Raw genomic sequence first — 7994 nt, forward strand, 5'->3', positions numbered from 1 at the left:
GCCTGGACTACTACATAGTGAGTTCAAGAAACATTTTTCAAATTTATTTGGGTTTTTAAAAAATAACCTTAAAACTTTCAAACCATGGGGCTAGTTTTTATGTGTTCATTCAGTATGTGCCAGGCATTAAGCTAAAAGCTAAGTATAATTCTCCACACTAAACAAGCTACTAAAGTAAATGAACAACTTGTCTGCACTTTTGAAGAGATAAGGAAGGACATGTATATGTGTGAAGGTGTGTATACGTGTGTGCGCATGTACTTACCCTTTTAAAAATCTTTTAAATATATTCACTACATTCATCTTACAAGTTGATGCTATGTGACTAAATTCTAGCCCAGGCATGAAAGAGGAAGGTACAAAGGTTATTTCCAGGCTGTATCCTTCACAGCAGGGAGGTAGGTCCTTCCTTTCCTTTTCTCCTTCCTTTTTGTGTGAATATAGATGAGCCAATCTGTGACACAGAGATGAAGCAACATCTTGTGAATGGCAGAGCTACCAGCAGGAAGAATCTGAACCTCTAAAACCTCCAGAACTACTGCAGCTCCCTAGACTTCTATAGCAGCCTCACTATACTTTTAGTACTATTAAGGCACAGATGATATCTTAATTTGTCCCCAGAGGACCATAGCTATAATGTATATAAGATTTCTTAAGCACTCATTTTTATTATTCTTTTGTTTTGTTTTGTTTTTTGAGACAGGGCCTTGTTAGGTAGCCTAAGCTGGCCTCAAACTCACAATGATTCTCCTGCCTCAGCCTCCCAAGTACACCAGCATGCCCAGCACATTATACTTTATTTTAATAGCCTACAAAGGAATACAAATATCTGATATCTGTGAAATAACTATAATGTCCCACTTTCAAAATGCCTAATTGATTGAATAGTTATAAGACCTAATTACAAACTACTGAAGAATATACATAATTGTGAAATTCATATGATATCCACTTTGTCAAAGAAAATATCTTCTACTGGTATCATTTTTTTTTTTTTTGTACTGGAAATTGAGCTCAGGTCCTTGTGCTTGCAAGACAGGCAGCAGAACCACTGAGTCAAATCCCCAGCCCCAACAGGTAGTATTTAATTGCTCAACAAAAAAAACAAAGTAAAGCACACCCACATTAATACAATATGCAAAGATTATAACTCTTTATAACTCCAAGACTGTCACTTTGGTCAACACTGCAGGTACTTTTTGAATTCTATTTTTAAAAATGGTGCCCCTTAAAGCTGTTTCTTCAACTGTTTTCACTATTACATACTTGTCTTTTGATGGACTTTCAGTGAAGGGGGTTCCAAAACATTTGATTGAACATTAAAGTGCTGAAAATACTTGGATTTAGCTGCTCATAATCCAAAAGAAGTAGATTATCTTTTTGAGATTCTACATTAACCCTATATCAAATTGCTTAATTTTTTAACACACACACAAAAAGACATTCATTGGCTGAAAATTCCCTATAGTCTAATAATAACTATTTCACTACAGTCTTATTTATGGTGGAACCACTATCAGAACTCCAATGTGCTATTTTTTGACAATCCTTGGGCAATGAGATTTTATCCTTTGTATTTTTTATTAGCATTTTAATTAACAATCTACACATGTAGCTTAAAATATAGCATGATTAAGGTTAATTATGGTTCCAATATCATTCAATTAATTTCAATGAACAAAAGTGCACAGAAAATGTGAAAATTTTTTCAAAATTCCCATTTGAATTGGTACTAATTCAATTAGTACACTGTATAAAATTGTTGTGTAGAAATAAAAGAAAAATTTTGCATTCTCTTATATGATTATTATTAAAGATGGTTATTTTACTCATGTAGTCTCCAGTATCTATGACAGAACTAATTTCAATAGATTAAAATTAATGAAGCATTAGTTAGATGACATAATAATTAGTACTACTCAAAATAAAATAAGCAGCTGGAAAATGTTTTGATACCTGTCAGGGGTTTTTCTTATCCGTGTTAGACTATGGACCCATTCTAAGTCTATTAAAAATGTCAAACATGTTATTGACAAAATATTGTCTGTTTTCTTTTATTAATTTAATAAATATCAGGCAGTTTCCTAAGCAATGAGAATCTACATAGCAATCAATAAAAGAGTCAAGTAGTTGTCCTATTGGAGTTTATTTCTAGTTTTATTGCAGGTGGACATACATATAATATCTGATTTTTTACTACAAATTTAAACATTAATAAAAATAAAATAGTTCTTTTGTTATAGCTAATATTCATTACTCTTCTGTACATATAAATGTATACAATATGTTTACATTATGAGGTGTTTACATTACATATGTTTACCTTACATTATCTCAATTATGCAATACAAGAACGCTCGACACAAAGACCAAACTCCAGTGAGTGAAAGTGAGCTCTCACTTGTAGTGTCTCCCTGCAGCAGACAGTGATGGTGAGCTCATCCATTTCCCACGATTCGACTTTTGAGTTGACCCTTGCTGCTAAATCACTCTTCTCTATGTTGAGGCAAAACGTTCTTCTCAGGGAGCTTGACCTGTTTATCCTGGTTCTGTTTCAAGAGAGACACACAAAATAACTCAAATTCTTCCAGTTGGCAGTTTTTTATTATTTTCTCATCACAAACATGCCCTGTGTTATTCAAGATTTTTAATAAAAGAAAAGAAAAATCTCCTTCTTACAAGGTAAAACTTAGCCAATTGACTTTTACATAAAGCTGATAATTCTTTTTAATGGGAGAGAGCAATGCAATCAAATAGCCCCATCTGTCATTGCAAATGTCACTGCAGATCTGGTGGCTGTTAGCCCGAAGCAGCCTCGGCCCCAGTTGTAGCTTGTGAGGACTATTACAAGCATTTGCTGTGGAAAGCTGTGTGCTTTATCAGTGGTTGCACCTCTCTGACCATGTGTTCATCCTTAATACCCCAAGAAGAAGTCAAAGTTATTATCTTCATGTCTTGAGGAGACAACAAATATTAAAGAAATGATCGGTCCCAAGGCAAGTTTAATGTGTAAGCCTGTTTGGCCCAATCACTAGTCCAATGATCATTTAATTATAGTCATCCTATAATTATTGTACATGTGTTCAAAGTAATGAGGAGAGAGGCACTGTATTCTCTGAATTAGGGACATTTATGATATGTGCTTTATATCTCAAAAAGCTATTCAAAAAATATACTTGGGAGAGATGGAAAAGAGAGTGTGAAAGATATTTTTTCTTCTCATTGATTAGTTTATGTGTGGTACACAGTAAATACGTTCATCTTGGGGGAATGTATACCTGTTCATATTGCATCTTGATCCTTTTTAGTTCTCCTTCTCCTCCTTCCACCTATCTCTTGCAATCCTCAGACCCACTTCTAATGCTTTCAAAGAACCAAGTTTTTAATTCATTGATTCTTTGTATTGTTTTTTCAGTCCCATTTTCACTAATTTCCACTTTGATCTTTGTCATTTCTTTCCTCCTATGACTTTCAGATTTGGTTTGTTCTTGTCTTTCTAGGACCTTGAGATGCATTTCTAGGTTATTTACTTGGGATTGCTTTGTTCTTTTTTATGTGTGCAAATATTAACTTCCCTTTTAGATTTATCTGCTTTCATTGTGTCTTCTAGATTTTGGTATGTGGCGTTTCCATTGTCATTTAATTCCAGGGAACTTTATTATTTCTCTTCTGATTTCTTCTGTGAGCCATTGATTATTCAAGAATGTATTATTTAATCTCCCTGTTTGCATAGTTTCTGTGATTTGTTTTGCTGCTGATTTCTAAGTTTACATCACTATGTTCCAATAAAATTCTATTATAATCCAATAGGGGATTATTTCAATTATTTTGCATTTAGTTAAACATGTTTGTGGCATAAAATATGTCTATTTCGGGAAATTTTTCATATACTCTTGAGAAAAGTATGTATTCTGCTTTTGCTAAATGAAAAGCTCATGGATATTTTTTAAGTCCATTTGTTCACTGGTGTGATTTAACCTTGATTTTTCTTTGTTGATTCTTTTTCTCTGATCGACTTGTGTTGAAATGCCCCACTGTGTTGGTTTCCATCTGTCTTGTGAAATCCAGGTTGGGGTATTTTTATGAATTTGAATCAGAGTAAACATTCCAAGTAGTGGGAGAGAGAAATACATTTAACTATGGTAAAGATAAACTGGAAATATACTAACACTCATGAAGAGGAAAACTCATGTTGGAATCATATTGATTCCTCAGTGAGTTAAGGATGATGTATCTTAACCTAGCTGCCTGCCAGGAGCAGATATAAATTATTTCCTTTTTTATTGAGTTTATTGGTACATTCTAGGTATACAGTACAGTTACATTCATTACTGGGATCTTGTACCTTTACATGACAGGTCTTGGTTCTCATTTTTTCCCCTTGTCCCTGCCCTCCCTTCACCTCCTCCTCCCCTCCCCATTTACAAACACTTTAATTCCATTTTTTCATTTTCTCTTTTCTTTTCCCTTATTCCCCTTTCCCTACCCTTCTGATTTTCCCTACACCTTTAGCTCTTATCTTCCTATTTCACACTATTGATTATCCCATTAGGATCTTGAGTACTATTATAGTTTTTCACACCACAGAAACTATTCCGTATTTACACATGTGTGACTTATTTCACTTAGGAGTATATCCTCAAAATGTATCCATTTTCCTATGAATGATTCTAATTTCTCATTCTTTATGGCTGTGTAGTATTCCATTTTATAGAAAACCACATCTTCTTTATCCAGTTTCCAACTAATGGGCAAATGGGCTGTTTCCAAGTTTTAGCTATTACAAACTGTGCTGCTATAAACATAGATGTGCATATGTCACTGTGATATGATTCTTTTAATTCTTTTGGAAAGACACCCAGCAGAGGGATGGCTGGGTCAAATGGAACCTCTAGTCCTTGCTCCTTGAGATATCTCCATATTGATTTCCATAGTGGTTGCACCAGTCTGCACTCCCACCAACAATGGAGAAGGGTTCCTTTCTCCCCACAACCCCGCCAACATTAGCAGAAAGAATCAACAAGTGGGTTCTCATCTTATTAAAAAGCTTCTGCACTGCAAAAGAAACCATCAACAGAACTAACAATCTACAATGTGGGAAAAAAATTTTACCAACTGCTCCTCAGACAAAGGACTATTGTCTAGAATATATAAAGAACTCAAAACAATCAGCCCCCCCAAATATAAAGACCCAATTCAAAAATGGATATCTGAAATGAACAGACATTTCTCAGACAAAGAAGTAAAAGCAGCAAGTAAATATATGAAAAAATGTTCCACATCAATGGTCATTGGACAGATGCAGATAAAAACAACACTGAGATTCCACCTCACCCCAAAAAGAATGGCTTCTATCAAGAAATCACACAATATAAATTATTTCTGAATGAAGATAATTCTTACATGATTCTCAAATTATTTCTATAATTTTTCATAAAAAATGAGTATCCACACAAAAATTACTGGGCATGTAAGATCATATATAACATGAAAAATAAGATAAAGGATATATACACCAAAACAGACCACAGAAATAAATATTAGAATTTTAAGACATGGACTTAAAAATTTATATGACTAATATGTTCAGGAAATTAAAGATAGGTATATGTGGTAGAAACTTGAAACTATATTTCTTATTCTAAAACTTAAAATAAAAATTTATATGACAAATTTAATGGATGGTTTCATTAGCAATTAATACAGTTAATGCATCAGGAAAAGAACACAACCACAAAGTGACAAGCTGGGGGAATCATGTAATTCTAAATGAACATGATTGAATTCCATCTAATAAAAAGAGAGAAAATAGGCAGAAACATTGTTTGAAAACACAATACTTCTTTGTTTCTTCAAACTACTACTAAACATTAAGCCAAAGATTCAGGAAGCATTTATAGATATTTTTAAAAAATGAAATCTAAGTATCAAATGTATAAGTCAGTTGCCATTACTATAAAAAAATATTTGAGAAGAACTGACTTATAAAGAGAAAAATTCTGTTTTGGCTTATGGTTTCAGAGGCTCCAGTCCCTGGTCAGTTGGCCCTACTGTTTCGGTCACTGTGCAAGGCAGCACAACTTGGTGGGTATGCATGGAGAAACAAAATCGCCATTTCATGGCCAGGACACAAAAAAGAAAGGCAGAAGTAGTGCTGGGGGGGGTCCCACTTTCCTCTTCAAAGGCATGTCCCCAATGACACCACCAAAGTCTATTACATCCCATCTCTTATACTTTCCACTGCCTTCAACAGCACCAAACTAGGGATCATGCCTTTAACATGTGGGCCTTTGAGTGAGTTTCAGGCCCAACCTAGAACACAAATAAAACTCTACCACTTAGGGATATCACACTTAAACTCCAAGCAACCAAAGATAAGATAAAAATCTTAAAAACTGCCAGAGTAAAAAGTACATTTCCTTCAAAGCAAGAATAACAGATTGACAATTTCCTGGTCATAAGGAAAACTTTTCAGCTAACATTTTATGGACAAAATAAGATCACCACAAAATGAAACACTCTTGCTCTTGTTCATTTGTTCTTTCTTTTTCTTTTCTTTCTCTTTCCTTCTATTTCTGAATAATTGAGTTCTAAAATCTATTCTATCAGTCAGAACAAAGCATGAATTTTCTCTGAAAGTGAGACAGGCTTTGAGAGGCAGAGCAGCATGAGACAGACCTGACAGGGGAGGGAACCCCACACTGTGGGGGGGGTGCCTTGAATGAAGAAGACATCTCCGTCACTGGAGGAGTCACACCAGAGAGGGGACGCTAGTTACATATAGAGAGAACTAGTCAAACAAATAAAGTAGCTAAACAAACAGGAGTCAGGTTTTTCTCCATTGAAAATGGGTATAGATAATGGATGACAAGGGACACAATAGTGTGAAATAGGAAGAAAGTGGCTAAAGGTGAGGTGGGAAGGGCAGGGGAAAAGAAAAAATGTGAAAAAAGGAAAAAAATGAAAACAAAGTCTTTGTAAATAGGGAAGGACGAAGGGCTAGAAAGGAGAGCAGGGGTATTTATAAATAAGAACCAAGACATATCATGTAAAGGTACAAGATCCCAATGATAAATGTAACTGTATTTTGCTTTAAATGGGTATTTATAAATAAGAACCAAGACATATCATGTAAAGGTACAAGATCCCAATGATAAATGTAACTGTATTGTTTGCTTTAAATGTACCAATAAACTTAACGGGGGGCGGGGAAGAAAAGCCGAAACAGAATAGCCTTTAAAATAAATTGTATTGGCTCTATTGGATATACACAAGTAAAGTAAATGAATGGTAATCCATGCCTAACACTGAACAAAGCACTATTCCATTTGGATTGATGATCTAAATGGAAAAAATAAAATAATAATTTTTTCAGACCATTACATGGTAAAAGTATTCATAATTTTAGAGTCACAAATACAGGACACAAATAGCACACATACAGTAGAAGAAGATATTTGCAAATCATCTATTTTACCAAGGACATGTGCATAAGAATATAAAAAGAACTATAAGTCAATAAGAAAAACACAGGTAACCAATTCAAAAATAGCCAAAGACTCACATAACCCCTTCAAAACAGAGGATAACCAAATACGCGGTAAACAGATTGAACACATTCAACCTCAAATTATCCAAAAATGAAGTTAAAATCATCATGAAAGAGTATAGCACATTCATCAGAATAGCCAAGGTTAAAAGAGCTGAAAAACTGTGCTGGTGAGAATATGCTGTTACCAGGAATCTCAAAATACTGATGGACATGAAGAGAGTTAACAATCCTCTTGCAAAATGGTTTAGAAATATCCCCTAACCTTGAGCATGCTCTTATTTGTGATTCAGCAAGCATTCTGTAGTAAAAGCTTAATATGTAACATGCATACCAAAAGACATATACAATATTGCACAAAGCAGCGATTACTGCAATAACTGAAACAGAAAATCCAAACATCTACTAGCAAAATAATGAGTAAATAAATACCATATGGTAATAA

Source organism: Fukomys damarensis, unplaced genomic scaffold, assembly GCF_012274545.1.
Source record: "Fukomys damarensis isolate Sample0158 unplaced genomic scaffold, DMR_v1.0_HiC HiC_scaffold_30, whole genome shotgun sequence".
NCBI classification, from domain to species: domain Eukaryota; kingdom Metazoa; phylum Chordata; class Mammalia; order Rodentia; family Bathyergidae; genus Fukomys; species Fukomys damarensis.